Source organism: Cricetulus griseus, chromosome 8 (assembly GCF_003668045.3).
Source record: "Cricetulus griseus strain 17A/GY chromosome 8, alternate assembly CriGri-PICRH-1.0, whole genome shotgun sequence".
Taxonomy (NCBI): domain Eukaryota; kingdom Metazoa; phylum Chordata; class Mammalia; order Rodentia; family Cricetidae; genus Cricetulus; species Cricetulus griseus.
In genome coordinates this window covers 27,119,013-27,136,379 of record NC_048601.1, presented here as the reverse complement: position 1 = coordinate 27,136,379, position 17,367 = coordinate 27,119,013, and the positions used below count along the sequence as shown (strand labels likewise).

The window sequence follows — 17,367 nt, the reverse complement described above, 5'->3', positions numbered from 1 at the left end:
TCTGAGTTGATAATGAAGATGGGAGTCACAGGCTAAAGGGTAGAAAATGCAAAAAGAGAAGCTGGCTCTCCACAGCGTCTGTGTCCACCATGTTGTCCCAGAGCATACCTCTTATTTTTCCATGCTGAGTTGGAAGGGTGGCATTTCCATCTGATTCCAGCTACTGCTGTCTGTCCTCTATTGCTAGAAGCTGTTTTCCCCATTCTAACTGGAATAAATCTACCTCGCCCCCGCACCTAGCCTTGCCCAGCTTGCTTGCGCTACTCTCCCCTGCTCTCACTGAAGTGACACCAGCATCAGGCTTGCACCTGCCTCAGATCCACAGCCTAAAGTGACATGACAGCTCAGACCTCTTTCCCAGGCTCCACACCCATCTCTCTTCCCCAGCAGGACCCTCACCCTTTCCGAGCCTGCTTTTCTTGGTTTCCTACTTCAGAACATGGCTCTACTGTTGCTAGAGCCTCGGGGCTTCAAATCTTTGTGACTCCTCTCTTCCTGCTAGCCATCAGCAGGTTCTCTCTGTCTGTCTGTCTGAGCATAGCCCCTCAACCCTCATGTTTTCCCACACCTGTACTGAAGGGACCAGCTTCCCTTTCGGCAGCCATAACAGCTGAACACGTGCTTGCCATAAACCTGCCTTGGTCACTTAGAGGTCAGATGCCTGTCTCGTGACAAGGAACCCATCAGAAGTTAGCTGGTGGCGCTATGCTTTACGACTCTGGGTGTGCTTTACGGACAAATGCACAGCAATGACGTAGAGAGCATAGCAACCACCCTGGGAGGGCCTATGGGCCATAACAACCAGTTGACCAATCAACACAGGGCAAGCCCTCCAAGCCTCGAGGCACACCAGTCCTGAGCCTGTGTGTACCCCTAGACACTCCCCTTATAAAGATCTGTGTGCAGCGGCTTCAAACTGTCTTTTCTAGCCATCCGCCATGGCGGGTGGGTGAAAGACCTGAGCTAACATGGGGTTAGCTCGTTAAATTACAATAAAGCCTCATGCAGTTTGCAGCAAGCTCTCGAATCCTCCTGGTGATTGGGGTGACCGCGAACGTGGCCTGGGACCCCGGATACTTGAGTTTTCGGGGGTCTAACAGTACCAGACTTTTTCTTTTAGGCCACCACCCAGCTCCCAAATCATGACAAGTCTTATTATTATTTTTGAGTACTCAGCCTAGCTTAGCTCTTTTCTGGCTAGCTCTTTTAACTTAACCTGTTTCTCTTTATCTACCTTTTGCCCCTGACTTATTACGTCTGTATATCTTACTTTCACTGTTTCTGTACATCTGGCTAGCTGGTGACTACCTGGCTTCTGGTCCCAGTGTGTCCCATGTTCTCTCCTCCTTCTCTTGTTCTTCTCCCCTCTTCTCTCAAGTTTCTCCTCCTACTTATTCTTTCTGCCTGGCAGCTCTGCCTACCCCTCTCCTACCTAGCTATTGGCCATTCAGCCTTTTATTAGACCATCAGGTGCCTTAGGCAGGCAAGATGAAACAAACGCAGCATAAACAAATGTAACACATCTTTGCCCAATTAAAATATTCCTCAGCACTCCAAACAATGGTGTCACTGCTTCTGTGCCTGCACACAGCTCACACGGTCTTCGCTCTAACTCTCCAGTCATGTGTGACTAAGAAGAAAAGCCAAATGCCTCACCCAAGGTGCACAAGGTGACCACCTCAACACTGTGACCGCCTCTCCTCAGTGACCACTGCTCCTCAGTGACCACCCCTCCATGGTGACCACCTCACCACTGTGACCACCTCTCCATGGTGACAGCCTCTCCTCTCCACTGTGGTCACCTCTCCTCAGTTACCACCTTTCCCTGGGGACCACCTCTCCTCAGTTACCATCTCTCCACCGTGACCACCTCTCCACAGTGACAGCCTCACCACAGTGACCTCCTCTCTTGCTCACAGACACACTAGCCTCAGACCCTACTCACTCTCCACTCCCAGAATGCCTCTCTAACATCATCACCTGCAAGACACTTCAGCTGAACAGCCCAGAGGCATCTCAACAGGTGGGCTTAGCAGTCTCCGCCCTCTCCTGCACCAGCCACCTTTGGCTATCATCTGGGACTTCACCCTCTGAACCATCTCCTTCATTTACTCATTTTCTAGTCTCTTTGGAACATCATCCCCCACCTAGCAGGAAGTCTGTCTGTCTTCATTCCCTTGGCTCCAAAGTCAGTGTCTCAGTCTGTAACCCTCCATCAGGTTGGGTTGTCACAGCAGCACACCACGGTCCTTGTTTATTCTGTGACTTCAGCCTTCATTCTGATATCAGCTTCTTCACTCTGTGGAGATGCTAAGAGTTGGCATATCTGGTCCTGGGTACTTGTATTTGATTCTTCCCTCATCTACAGTGCTGTGACACTTGGTATACTTCCAGAGTCCTTACACACCAGAAAGGCTTTGTTGTCACGTAAAAGAAATTAAAAATAAATAAATAAAAAAAAACTGATCTTTCTGAAAGCTTTGAACTTGCGCCATTGTCTTCTGAGTTTGCTGCCATGATGGTCTTAGCTGCACACTAGCTCTCAGACTGGACTGCATTTGCAGACAGGATGGTCCAACTCCACACTAAGTCTCAGACTGGCTGCTTCTCTGTGCATCTGAATCACTGGCTGAATTAACCACTGAAGGTTGAGTCCCTCAGCTTAAATGACACATCTTTACTGAAGTTACTCTCTGGACCAAGCTCTTTACCCTCAGTCTGGGAGTTTTCAAATCCTTTGTCTTTGCCAGGCAGTGGTGGCACATATCTTTAATCCCAGTGCTCAGGAAGCAGAGGCAGATGAATCTCTGTGAGTTCCAGACCAGCCTGGTCTACAGAGTGAGTTCCAGGACAGGCTCCAAAGATAGAAGCCCTGTCTCAAAAGATAGAAACCCTGTCTCGAAAACACTGTATCTTTGATTATTGCTTCTTCCCACTTGCACTTTCTTCCTCACACTAGCCTGAGCCTCCAAACGTCACTTCCTCTCTCCAGCCTCCATAACATTACAGCCCTCACCCTTTACTCTTTCTTGGGGCTTCCAGCAAGTCTAGATTGCCTCTCCTTCAGCAGCTCTGTTCTCCCTCACTGCCAAATGGAGAACCAAGCTCTGTGGGCAGTGAACAACTGGATAGCCTTCCCCTCTACCAGAGATGGCCTTTCCAGTTGGGCTTGTCCCTCACCCTATTGTCCTTCTTGTCACCCTTAGCAAACCTAATAATTACATATATCCTTATAGCTCATGGAAAGCATGAAATGCCAATCCTTAGATCATTGTTTATTTCTTCCTAAAAATAACATTTTCAAAAATTGTATTTTCAGCTGTAATCAGTGTGTGCAGTTCAGACCACATTCATTGGTTCAGTGTTTCTATTCAAATGACTCCATAAAGAAGACCTTTGCGGGTGAGAGCATGGGATGGGGTCACTTTCTTTGCCTGTCCCCTGACCCCTGGTCCCCTAAAGTACCCCCTGGGGACCTAAAGCTAAAAGCAAAGCCAGCTCTCTCCAGGCCCAATGCCATGGCCAGTGTCAGGCACTTGCTTTTGTGTGACCTTCCATTTGAGAGAACCAGTTTTTTCTGACATTCCTGGGGAAAGTGAATTCCTGTGAATTAGGGGATCATTCTTTCACCCAGAGTTCTACCTGGAAGGCAAAGCCAGGCTTGTCTGGGCTCTGCCAGCAGCAGTGTACTTACTATTGTCCTACACCTTTTACCATGCAGTGTCACCTGCCTGAGCTTTTGTCTGTCTGTCTCTATAGCAAGCAGGATGGGAGACAAGAGTCCAGACTGACAGGCACCCAGAAGAAAGGGACTGCTCAGCTGGGCTCAGTGACTTCTTTAAACCTTGACTAGAGTCAAGGCTTCTTCCACCTCTGGCCAACTGAGCCACTAACAATGAAAATGTCCCCAATTGTACTTCTGGATCCCTCATTGTTGCTGAAGATAATGGGAGCCCTGGTCAAAGCTAGCCATTGTTGACCCTGTTCCTGGGCATTCTTGCATTGGTTTTTGGCCATTTTCAGTACTTCCGTGTGTATTTTAAGTACAAGTTTGAAGAGAGATCACTCTGGGCTAAATGTTTTCAATGACCAGCCATCCATATTTTCTGAATTCCCCTAACCAAGTCCAAAACCCTGGCACCTCATAGGTTCTTAAATATTTGGGACCAGAGCTGACCTGGAGCCAGACTAGGATGGCCCTGGACAACAGTGTTGAAAACACACAGGTCTCAAGCAAAGAAGAGCAATCCAAAGTCACCATGTGCAAAGGCAAGCAAGCTGGCCGGGAGGGAATTACTGAGACCTGGGGAGGTCAGCTGCAGCAGATGGGGCGTTCCAGCTCCATATGAGCTAACATGCATCAGGAAGGGCTAGGATTCCCTTGCAGTGTCAGTGTGTCTCCAGGGTCCACGTGCTGTGAGCTTGGTCCCTAGGGTGGCAATGTCAGGGAAGTAGTGTGTGCTTTAAGAGGCAGGGCTCAGTGTCAAATAATTGGGTTGTGGGGAGTTGCCCTTGGGAGGAATTGGTAAAGTTCTCATGAGACCCTCACTTGTTTTCAGGAGAGGTTGTTATGAAAGAGCAGGTCTGGCCCTCACTGGTTACCCTCCAGCTTCTAGTCTCGCCATGTGACTTTCACATGCTATTATTCATCCACTATAAAGTCTCACCAGAACTGAGTCGATGCCGGTGAACAGCCGTGCCCCTTGAACCTCCTGAACTGTGAGCTAAATGAGCCTTTTTGTTTGGATAGTTGGTTTTTGGTCTGGGGTTTGTTTGTTTTTTGGTGGTGGTGGTGGTAATTTGGTTTAGTTTTTGGTTTTTTGAGACAGGGTTTCTTTGTGTACCCTTGGCTATCCTGGAACTAACTCTGTAGACCAGGACAGCCTGGGACTCACAGATATTGCCTGCCTCTGCCTCCCACATGCTGGGGTTAAAGGTGTGCCCACCACTGCCTAGCCAACCCTCTTTCTTTAGAAAGGGCCAAGCCTTGGATATTTTGTTACAACAATAGAAAACTTGCTGGCTCTACCACAAGATCCAGCAATTCGACTCTTAGGCATATACCCAAAAGAAGCACATTCATACAACAAGGACACCTGTTCAACGATGTTCATAGCAGCACTATTTGTAATAGCCAGAAACTGGAAGCAGTCTAGATGCCCCTCAACCGAAGAATGGATCGAGAAAAAGTACACAATGGAGAACTACTCAGGGGGGGGGGACAAAAAAAAAAAACAATGGAATCTTGAAATTTGCAGGAAAATGGATAGAACTAGAAGAAACCATTCTGAGCAAGGTAACCGAATCACAAAAAGACAAACATAATATATACTCACTCATTTGTGGATTTTAGACATAAAGATTACCAGCCTACAATCCACACTGCCAGAGAAGCTAGGAAACAAGGAGGACCCTAAGAGAGACATACATGGTCCCTTGGAGAAGAGGAAAGGGTCAAGATCCCCTGAGCAAATTGAGAGCACGGGAAGAGGGGGGAGGGAGCTACATGAATGATAAGGGAAGAAGAGGAAGGATGCAGAGGTCATGAGGGAGCAGAAAGGTTGAGTCAGGGGAAGAACAGAAGAAAGGATATGTGATAGGTAGGGTTTTAGTTGGGGGGGTAGTAGGGGAGGACGGGAGGGAGAAGGGAACTGGGATTGTCATGTAAAACAATATTGTTTTTAATTCAAATTAAAAAATGATAATAAAAAAAAAAGAAAACTTGCTGGCACAGGAAGTTGGGGTCTTCCTTCAGATCTCCCTGAAGATAAAGGCTGATGAGAACTAAACTCAGCATGGAGAGCCACTCATGCTGGTAGGCTTGAAGCTATAGGATAGGAAGGCCGAGTTCAATAGCCAAGCCTAGGGCATCTCAGAATGTTTCCTGCAGGGTAAAAGGGGCAGCCAAAGAAATACACCCTGACCCTGAAACCAGAGCAAAAGAACACAGTTTGGCCCTGAAACCAGAGCCAAAGAAACACACCCTGACCCTGAGACCAGAACCAATTCACTGGCCCTGAGACCAGAGCCAAAAGGTTAAAAGGGGAGGAGAAGGGTTGACCAGTGAAAAAAGCACATCATGACCATGAAATCAGAGTCAAAGAAACACCCTCTACACCAACCAACTCAGCACAAAAACCAACCAATCCCTGAGCATAAAACCAACAATAATGGCCAGCAATGGCATAACCCTAAGGGTGCATCAGTGGCACTCCTATCTTGGCAGTAACCACCAGCTCTCTCATCGGACTTAAGGCCTACTCAACAAGACAAAAATCACACCTAGTACAGGAAACCTAGCCAACCAATGGGAAACCTGTGAGGTCATGGACCTAGGAGAAGAGCCTACAGCTAGCACTTTACCAAACAAAACTAATCCCTCACCACATTCTAAATATTTATCCTTATTCCCACAAGTAACTATAATTCTCACCCTTCAACAAAGAAACTTCTCTTTGCAATAGACAGAGACTATTACAGAAAACCACAATTGTTCAAAATTCAGAGAATAAATAATACCAGAGACATTATGTGCTTCTCTCTGAGTAGCCCCTGAACCTAGACACACCGCACTTCTTGGGGTGACGGGAGGAGGAAGTGTATGCTAGCTCTCCACCCACATGATCCTGATCCCATAAACACAGCCTGAGGAATGAGCACCAACATTTTTGTGAGACGGAAGAGGAGGGGAAGAACAGAAAGTGAGCCTCTGGGATTGCAGGTGATATTGAATTTCTCACTCACTGCCTGTCCGCAGAGCCATGGAAATCCCCAGGGGACCACTCTTTCCCTTAAGAGACAAACATGGAACAAAGCCAGCTTGAAACTGACCTATCTGACTCTAAACTTTGCACTGGTAGAGTCAGAACAGTAGTGCTCCTCAAATTCCTCCCTGCTCCCACAGAAAGAACTTCCAGGTAGACCCACAGAGGCTAGCATCAGAGTGTTGGGGGGATGGAAAACAAAGGGGTGACTCTGCCAGGACACAGAGGGGTAGCCATGCCAGCTGGGTGTGAGAGGGGGAATAAGAGACCCTCTATGCTGTCCATCCACACTTTGCTGCCCATAGATAGTTGAGCACAGAACATGGCTACAGTTCCCAGCAGGCCTCAGAGCTTACAGGTGCTACATGGGACAGTCACCTCCACTTTCTAAAGGATGATGGCAATGGTCTTTGCTTCTATTCACTTACACAACACACACAATGTGTGCACACACCTGCACGAACGTGGATGCACACAGCTTAGCGTGACTACTGCAGCCAAGCAGGAGCATCACCTGTTCATTTGGATCACTGAGTAGACAAGAATTAACAGCAGGAAGCAATCCAGATTGGGTCTGAACCTGGGTCCCCTCAGAGCCTCCTTTCCTTGGGGCTTGGTGAGCTTTCTCACAGGTCCTGTGTGTATCACACACAGAAAGGGCCCCATGCCTGCCCATCTGGACCTTGGGAGTCCATTTGCAGGATGATTACAAGGGAGAGGAAAGAACAACAGGCTGAATACTGGAGAAAATGGAGTCTTGTTTACTTTTAAAAGGGAAAAATGTTGCCAGTACCTCAGAGCCCCCATCTCCCTGAAGAATTCTTACTACAAATAATCTGTGATGAACTTCCAATGCCTCTCTTACAAGGCCTTCCAAATGCTTTTTTTTTTTAAATGTTCCAAAAGAGCATTCCAGCAAGGCAGCTGGGCCAAAGTGCTTGCTGCTGGATGTGGGGAGGGAAGGGGGTAGGAGGGACAGCAGCTGGTAGAGTCTACAAAAGTGTGTGGTTTTTGCATTCTTCAAGACATGCCATAGACTGGTCTAGGCAGACACAAATTCAACACTTGCCTTCACTAGCGCTCGTGCACCTAGGCACACAAGAATGCAAGCAGATTTGTGCATGACCACATCCCGGTGTGATGTTCAAAGACACCGCAGACATAAGGGAGCGAGCACATCCATGCTTTTCCATGGTTGGATTGCAGGTGTCAGCTGCTGAGCTTCCTGCCATGGCATGGGGAGTGTGGATCACACCCTCTACCTCTCACAGAGACCTACCCTCTAGCTTGAAGCAGAGAGACGATGGTGGCTCATCCTCTGAGCCCTCAGGGTGGGAAGCCACCTCTTTTTTTTTTTTTGGCTGTCATTTTTTTCAGATTTTTTTACTTAAATTAGAAACAAGCTTGTTTTACATGTTAATCCCAGTTCCCTCTCCCTCCCCTCCTCCCATGCCCCCCCTCCACCAACCCCCTATCCCATCCTCTTTCTGCTCCCCAGGGAGGGTGAGGTCTTCCATGGGGAGTCATTAAAGTCTGTCATATCATTTGGAGCAGGGCTTAAGCCCTCCCCCGTGTGTCTAGGCTGAGAGAGTATCCCTCTATGTGGAGTGGGCTCCCAAAGTCCATTCATATACTAGGGATAAACACTGATCCACTGCCAGAGGCCCCATAGATTGTCCAGGCCTCCTAACTGACACCATGATCAGGGGGTCAGGGTGGGTTCTCAGTTATCAATCTGGGGTCCATGAGCTCCCCCTTGTTCAGGTCATCTGTTTCTGTGGGTTTCTCCAGCCTGGTCTTGACCCCTTTGCTCATCACTCCTCCCTCTGCAACTGGATTTCAGGAGTTCTGTGCAGTGTTTAGTTGTGGGTGTCTGCTTCTGCTTCCATCAGCTACTGGATAAAGGCTCTAGAATGGCATATAAAGTAATCATGCTTAGATTGTTAGTTGGTGTCATCCTTGTAGATCTCTGGACATTTCCCTAGTGCCAGATTTCTCTTTAAACCTATAATGGCTCCCTCTATTATGGTATCTCTTTTCTTGCTCTCCTCTATTCTTCCCCTGACTCAAATTTCCTGATCCCTCATGTCCTCCTCTCCCCTTCTCTTCTCCCCTTCTCTTTCTCATAACTCCTTCTCTCCTCCCCACAACTCAAAAGACTCTTAGGACTCCATCGAGTATATGCCCCATGGGTCCCATCCCTGGAAAGCATACATTATTCAATGCCCCTAGACAGCCTTCAGAAACCCAAGCCTGTCAAAATGAAGAAAGCAGAAATTTTTGGAATCTCCAATATCCCTCATTGTAAGGTCAATAATTTTACAAGAGTTAAATTTAAAGTTTGAATGTCTCTCTGTTGGCACAAGCGGCAGGAGATGGCAACCGCAGATGCTGGGTCTCTCATTTTCATAGCATAGACACCTCCACTGCAAAGACTGTCAGTCAATATACCTAATAACCGAAGGACTTTCTGTAAGAAATGTGGCAAGCAGCTAGGCAGTGGTGGCGCACACGCCTTTAATCCCAGCACTCAGGAGGCAGAGGCAGGTGGATCTCTGAGGGTTGAAGGCCAGTGTGGTCGAGTTCCAGGATAGCCAGGACTATTACACAAAGAAACACTATCTCAAAGGGAAAAAAAAAAAACCTTGAATGTTATAGCAAGTGTGGAGTTGTGTGCCACTGATCCCAACACCTGGAAGGCTGAGGTAGGAGGACCCTGAATTCCAGACCAATCAGAGCTACCTAGTGAGACTGTCTCAAATAAATAAATAAATAAATAAATAAATAAATAAATAAATAACTTGGATGTATGACTTTGTGGAGTAAAATACTTTGTGTAGGGCATAATGGCAACTGCCATCCTCTGTTCCATGTTCCCTCTCTCTCTCCTGCAAGAAGGGAAGTCTGTGTCTCCTAGGGCCACCCCAGAAAGTCACAGCCTGTACAAGGAAAGGGCAGAGCATGAAGCAGAGGGGGACAGAGATGGTGGTGGCTGCTGGAATCCTTGCAGGCAGCCATTTGTCTTGGCCACTGCTGAATGTCAATACAGTCAAGTACAGAAAACTAAGGTATTCATTCAAATTTTTATGTCATGTCTCTGTGCTGGAAAATCAGGGATTTTCATGCACTGGAAGGTTCTTTTGACAGAAGAAAGGATGGGTACGAGTGAAAAAGCAGATGGACAAGGTGGGGCTGTCTCCCAAGAGCCCGGCATGTGCCATGCTGCAGCATGGCTCTGGCGATATGGCACAAATTCCTGCAGAAGGTGGCTCACAACCTCGAGGAGGGCCTACCTCCAGCCTGTGCTATGTCACAGAGCCTGCAGAGATGGCCTATTGCCATCCAGGAAGACACAGCAAGCCAGGCAGAGGTACCTCCCACCACCATACGCATCCTGCTCTATTTTAGGATGTGGGACCTAATATGGTCCATAGCCTAAAAGATGCCTCTCAAAACTAAATAGCAGAAAAATGAAACTGGAAGAGACGCATTCCATAATGCAGAATGAGCATGAAGCTTCTCAAATGTGTTTATCCTACAAGCTTAAATCCCAAATAAATCAAAGCAAAACTAGCCTTACAGATTCAAGATGTTCCTTTTCTCAAGATAATCACCATTAAACCTTAGAAAACCTTCCTGTGTTGTTACAAGTGGAAAGAGCAGGGATAAATGGTCCTAGTTTTCTTTGGGAAATATTTGCCGGATTTTAGGAAAGCACACTGAGCATCTCTCAATTATAGAGAATAACTCAATGAGACAGGAATCCATTTTCTTCAAAGCCTTAAAGACCAGCCTGAACCTTGTAAAGCCACCAGCAGAAAGCTCAGGGCAAGCAGTTCAAGATGTTGGTTTGGGAACAGATTTTCTGGTTAACAACCCAAAAGCAAACATGGACAGATGGTGTCACGCGAGGAGCTGCTGAGCTGCAAAGAGATGAAGCAGTGGAGAGTGGGCCCAGGGGCTGTGGAAAGGCTCATTGGATAGAGAGAGAACTGGGTGTGTGGTTCAGGGGTAGAGCACTTGCCTAGCAAGGCCCTGGATCTGATATCAAGGGCTCCAAGAAAAGAAGAAAAAATATAAAAGTAACTTTAAGTCAGTGGACCAAAAAAAGGTATATAATATAACCTCAAAATAGACCAAGGACATAGACAATTGTGAAGAGAAGAAATTCAAATGGTTAGTAAATTTATGGAAAATGTTCAGTTTTATTAGATGTCTGGGAAGTGCACATCCAAATGACAATGAGCTATCTAACTATAGTTTAAGGATAGGTAGCCATGGGGTCCCAACCACAGGGTGGTGCCTGGGCCATGGAGGAGTCCCGCAGCACTGGCAGCGACAGCAGCACAGGGAGTTAGAGGGCATGGCAGCCGTGCACGTCACTGGTGTGCAGCTATGACTCCAGAATCACAGGGAAATAGTCCCACCTCACGACCTATCCCAACCTTTCTACCATACAGGGACAGATTTGTCAGCTGACTGGACACAAGCAGGCTAAAAGCTAGCAACTAAACTCGTGCATGAGGCAGCGGGATTAATATCATTCACCATGTGTGTTATGAACACAGGAGCTTCAAATTCTTCTACCAATTAAGAAAGGACAATGAACCCAGCGGTGGTGGCCCACACCTTTAATCCCACCAGAGACAGGCTGTCTCTGTGAGTTTGAGGCCAAATTGGTCTACAGAGTGAGTTCTAGGGCATCCAGGGCTACATAGAGAAACCATGTCTCAGGAAAAAAGAAAGAAAGAAAGAAAGAAAGAAAGAAAGAAAGAAAGAAAGAAAGAAAGAGAAAGAGGGAGGGGAGGGAGAGGGAGGGAGGGAGGGAGGAGGGAGGGGAGGGAGAAAGAAAGAAAGAAAGAAAGAAAGAAAGAAAGAAAGAAAGAAAGAAAGAGAAAGAGGGAGGGGAGGGAGAGGAGGGAGGGGAAGGAGGGGAGGGAGAAAGAAAGAAAGAAAGAAAGAAAGAAAGAAAGAAAGAAAGAAAGAAAGAAAGAAAGAAAGAAAGAGAGAAATAAAAAGACAGAGGCACCAGCACCCTCCTACTGGCAGGAGTGTCCACCTTGTTGACTCTGTGACAAGTGCTGTTATTTATGAATGAATTGAACCACATTCACAGCTCTCCTGGGATGCAGGCAGCCCATAGACCACGGATTAGACATACTTGCAACTAGACTTTGAAGTGAAAGTTTCATTAAATGATAGAGGGTGTATGAGAAGCTGATGAGCCCTAAAAACAAACACCTGAAGCTCAGGGAAGAGGAAGGGGCCAAATGTCAGCAGAGTTTGTGGCATCAGAATTCATGGATTCAGGAATGAATTGAGGCAGTTTTGCCACCAGCTTACAGAGTACACCACACACTGACCAACTTTGTTGGTCAGCAGCTGTCTCCACCAGTTCAGAATGAATTTCCAGTGTAGACAAACTCGGGAGTTGCTGAATAAAAAGTTCCTTCCTCCCCTGAATGCAGGTGACAGTGGGTGACTTGGGCAGTGGGACCAAATCTATCCCTAAGGCATAAACTGGCTTTTTGGAGCCCATTTCCTATGGAGAGATACCTTGCTCAGCCTGGACAAGGGGGATGGGGGTTGGTCCTACCTCAACAAGGTGATACACAGACTTCATTGACTCTCCATGGGAGACCTTACCCTCTCTGAGGAACAAAGCGGGGGTGATCAGAAAGTAGGGGGAGCAGGAGGACAGGAGGGAGGAGAACTGGGATTAGTATGTAAAAATAAATAAAAAATAAAAAGCCCCCTCCTCCACGGATGTTGGTAGTGCACGCCTTTAATCCCAGCACTCGGGAGACAGAGGCAGGCAAATCTCTGTGAGTTCGAGGCCAGCCTGGTCTCCAGAGTGAGTGCCAGGATAGGCTCCAAAGCTACACAGAGAAACCCTGTCTCAAAAAACAAAACAAAACAAAAAAAAAAAAAAGTCCCCTCCTCTCAGGAAATTCATAACAGTCCCTTCTGCCTGGAAAAGCAGAGCTGTGACAGTTGGGAAGCTACTGGTTTTGTGTCAGCCAGAAACAGTGAGGAGATTAAGTCCATGGTGTAAAAGAGCAGCATGAACAGCTGCCACAACAGTGGCTATTTCAGCTGGAACCAGATGTTCAAGAAGGTCCCATCAGCCCTATGCAAAGCAACCCCATATTCAAGCCCATTAGCCCTGTGCAGAGAACTCCTGTGTTCAAGCCAATGAGTCCCATCAGACTGTGTAGAGCAACACTGCATTCAAACAACAAGACCCATCAGCCCTGTGCAGAGCAACCCCGAGTTCAAGCCAATGGGACCCATCGCCTGCCTCTGGGAACTCCTGACCCCAGGAATTCCTTACACAAGAAAGACATGCATGAGTGACGATGATGTGGTTGGTTGGGAAATTGCGGTGTGAAGAAGGAAGCCATGCCGCATCCAGGCCTTGGGCCCCAGAGACCCTACAGCCACAGTGGAATGAAAGTCTGCCTGCTTCTCAATGGATAGACTTAAAATGCTTCCTGGAAACTAATTGACCTTGGGCAATCTCATTCTGGCTAATTCACAGACAGCTGGCAACAAAATGACTCAGCCAGCCACGACTTCCATGTAAATAAGTGACACGGACATAGCAATCTTTTCTCCTTCCATACACATCTTGAGTTTCCCTCACTTTTTGAATGGGAAAGAATTGGTCTCACAGACACAGATAGAAGGGAAAGAGAGAGAGAAGGAAAGGGAGAGGGGGAGGGGAGAGGGGGGAAGAGACAGACAGTAGAAAAGCAGGGGTTTCCTGCTTGATGGAATTGGTTTCTAGTTGTAGTTCTCATTCATTGTTTTCTTACTTTGAAGAAAGTCATTGAAACTAGCCTCCAGCCAAAATAGCAGCATGCTTACATGCTTAAAATGTCCTTTTTAGGAGTTGTTAAGTTGTTACACTTCATACTTTCAAGTCAGGAAGAGTGGTGTGCACCTGTTTGTCCCAGCTACTCTGGAGGCTGAGGCAGGAGGACCACTGGAGCTCTAGTGTTTGGGGACAGACTAGACAGAGAGGTTAGACTCCATCTCAAGAGAGAAGAGAGAGAGAGAGAGAGAGAGAGAGAGAGAGAGAGAGAGAGAGAGAGAGAGAGAGAGAAACTTTCAAGAAATTAGCATGAAACTATTTGATAGAAAGTCTAGATTTCTCTAGTCTAGATTTCAAATTAAGTTAGTATCCATAGGAATGTGGCTTGCTACCCCCATTTCTAAAAGGCTCTAAAGTGTTCAGTGCCGCTGAAACATGACCAGCATTGACTTGTAAGCTGACATGTTTTAATTGTTGCATTGGGAAAAAAATAAAAACAAAAAACCAAAGCATCATGTGCAGTGGGCAGGGCCATGGGCAGGGCCATGGGCAGGGATATAGTATCTCTAACTGTTTGCCCCATTTCATCACAGTCTTCCAAGACAGATGTCATAACCCTCACTTTCCAGATGTAGGAAACAAGTCCAAGCAAGATTAAAAGTGTTCTGGAAATTCAAACACCTGTGGGAACTATTATGGAATACATCACACATTTGTTTCATTCTAAAGTCTACAATTTTTGCCTCTGTCCCCAACAGTTTCCCCATGAAGAGACTTTATACTGAGGACTGGAAACCCTGGGAGGGCACTTTGGAACCTGAGCCCTATGTGGCCCAGATGTGAATTGTTTTACTTCACAATGTGCTCTTGCCAAGACCTATGATCATTGAGTGGAACAGGAGTGTCCAGCCCACAGGCTGCTTGCCTCCCAGGACAGCTGTGGGTGAGACCCAACACATTTGTAGATGAAATCATACGGCAATGTCAAAGGTTGGATACTGTTGACTAGAAGCCCCAAACTGTGAGGCACTTAACCCTTTTCTATTTATGGGCTTATTATCTCTAGCATTTCATTGCAGAAATGAAAAGTGTTTAGCACAGGTGGCCTCATGCGTATGTTCTGAAGTTGGCCAAGGCTTTGGACTGAATTGCCATAGGTCTAGCTAACATAAATTCAAACAGGATAAAACTGAAAGTACAAGATGTTTATACTTTTCCTTTTTGTTTATTTTGTTTGGTTGGTTGGTTGGGTTGGTTTGGTTTGGTTTGGGGTTTCTGGTTTTAGGGTTTGGGATTTTGGTTTTATTCAAGGCAAGGTTTCATTGTGTAGCTCTAGATGTCCTGGAACTCACTGTGCAGAGCAAGCTGACCTTGAGCGCACAGAGATCCACCTGCCTCTGCCTCCCAAGTACTAGAAATAAATGTGTCACCTTTTTCCTTTTACTTGGAGGTTTCACCCCTTTTTGCATCACTTTGTGACACACAGTACATTATAAAGCAAGCACAGAATCCAGGAGAAGAGAAACAGATGCCACCTCTCAAATGGCACGAATTTCAAAGCAGTGTGGCCATTTTTAGCCCACACAAAGTAGGGAGCCATCGTCTATTGAGCACAGGCCCAGAGGGTTACCTAGTTATTAAAAGCTTTGGGCTGTGCAGATACTGAGTAGCCACTGGGTAGAACTGTATTAATGATTTATAAATAAACCTGTTTCTAATAAAAACCTCCAAGTCAGAGGATACTAAGATGACATTGCTACAAGGAGTCATGTGGAAGACAGTTTAATCACTTCATCGGAATAATGAGGAGTCTGAGGTGTGGAATGACCGTGTGTCATGTCCAAACTCATGAAGCTTGTTGGGTAAGAACTTGAGGCAAATGCAATCTCCTGCCTTCCAGCCGTATGGCTTTGATGATCAGCTTCCTGCAGCAGAAGTCAAGAAGCCAAAACAGACCCTTGATTATGGGATACCCACAAAATGAATGAGGTTCCATATACCCTTATGAAGATGAGAGAATGGAGTCTCAATTAAATCCAATCTTGAGTCGTTAAATAATAACATGAAAACAGTTAAGTGTTAAACATAGTTTCATAGTTGTCCTGGTTCAAAATTAAAAAAAAAAAACTTGGCTCCCTTGTACATTCTTGCACGGACTTGTACAAGGCTGCCCTATTCACTAGGAAATGGGAGCAATCTAGATGCCCATCAACAGATGAATGGATAAGAAAAACATGGTACTTGTGCACAATGGAATATTACTGGGCAGTAAAGAAAAATGAAATCACAAAATTTGCAGGTGAAAGGATAGAACTGGAAAAAAGTTAAACTAGATGAGTTTTTTTACTTAGATCCAGAAAAATAAACGCCGTATGCTTGCTATTGTATGCAGATCTCAACTTCTAACCTTTATTTTGTGTTTAATTTGAAGCTGGAAAACTAGAAAGGGGCCTTCAGTGGGGGACACATTAAGCAGATTGCAGGTCAACCAAAAGTATGGAGGAAGAATACTAGGGGCAGAAAGGCTTAAGCAGGAAGGAGGTTAAGTATGAGGGAAATCATGGGAGGAAGTGTAGAGCTAACCCAAAGGAAGCGTGTTACAATAAATCTTTCCGCCAAAAGCCGCCCGAGCCCTACCGCCACGTGGGTACTTTCCACCAGCCTCCTGAGTTCTGCCCGCCGAGTTAGGGCCCCAAATAATACACAGAGACTTATATTAGGTACAAATGCTGCTTGGCCAATGACTAGGATTCTCATCTGTTAGCTCATTCTTAATTATCATAAATCTATATATTTTATAAGACTTATCTTATCAGACACCTGCCATTGGCGTCCTCATCCCGGGATCACATGGTGACTCTGGAGGAAGAGAGAAGGGGCCCACTTCCTTCTTCCCTTGTTTATGTATGAGTCTCCCTGCTATGTCATTTCCTGCCTGGATCATCACTTCTTTACTACATTTCCCAGAATCCTCCTTGACTCCTAGTCCCGCCTAACTTGCTGCCTCATTGGCCAAACAGTACTTTACTCACCAATCAATAAGATGAACATACACAGAAGTACATTCCCCATCAGAAGGGGATATGAAAAACCATGTGGACGTATTCTCTCAAAGCTGAACTTTAAAAAGTAGCTGGAGGGATAGGAAGCACACATAAAATGAAAGAAGATGGGGATACTGAGGATTCAGAGAAGAAATGGGGATCAGGCAGAAGGATGGGAAAAGGAGGAGTAGTGGGTAGGTTATCCCAAAACTGGGGATTATGTAAAAGTCCTATGGAAACCCACCAGTCAGTGAGCTAGTTTCAAAATATAACATTAAATAAGAGCATTACTGCCCAGCGTGGGTGGATAACTGCTTCCAGAATTCATAATAATTAAATGAACATTGCAATACAGAGCACGGGAGATCTCCCTACAAAGTTTTGCTCATGGAAGCAATGGGGTCTCCAGAGCTATCACCATTGTCCTTAGTTAATCACCGTAACTATGCCATAAGACTCTATTGCTGGGGCTGGAGAGATGGCTCAGCAGTTAAGAGCCCTGGTTCAATTCCCAGCCTCTACATTAGGCAGCTCACAGCTGCCTGTCAACTCCACCAGTTCCAGAGGATTCAACGCCCCCTTCTGGCTCTTATGGGCATTGCACACATGTGGTGCACATACAAGGAGGTACACAAATACACACAAATAATCACCATTAAGAATAAAGAGGTCATCTGGGCATTGGTGGCTCACACCTTTAATCCCAGCACTCGGAGGCAGATCTCTGTGAGTCCAAGACCAG

At 46.3% G+C, this 17,367-nt stretch overlaps 1 long non-coding RNA gene across 3 annotated transcripts in view; it reads right to left on the bottom strand.

Annotated features, from left to right (window-relative positions):
- LOC113837038 overlaps window positions 1–16,458 on the bottom strand; it is a 30,957-nt gene extending 14,499 nt beyond the window's left edge. The window contains exon 1 of one of the 3 annotated variants that reach the window (XR_003487634.1): window positions 16,402–16,458. This is a non-coding gene — a long non-coding RNA (uncharacterized LOC113837038). Of the gene's footprint in view, window positions 1–2,147; window positions 4,818–12,360; window positions 12,539–16,401 lie in introns of those variants that run through there. The other 2 variants (XR_003487636.2, XR_003487637.2) reach the window with 2 other exon arrangements.
- Between the last annotated feature and the right edge of the window lie 909 nt (window positions 16,459–17,367).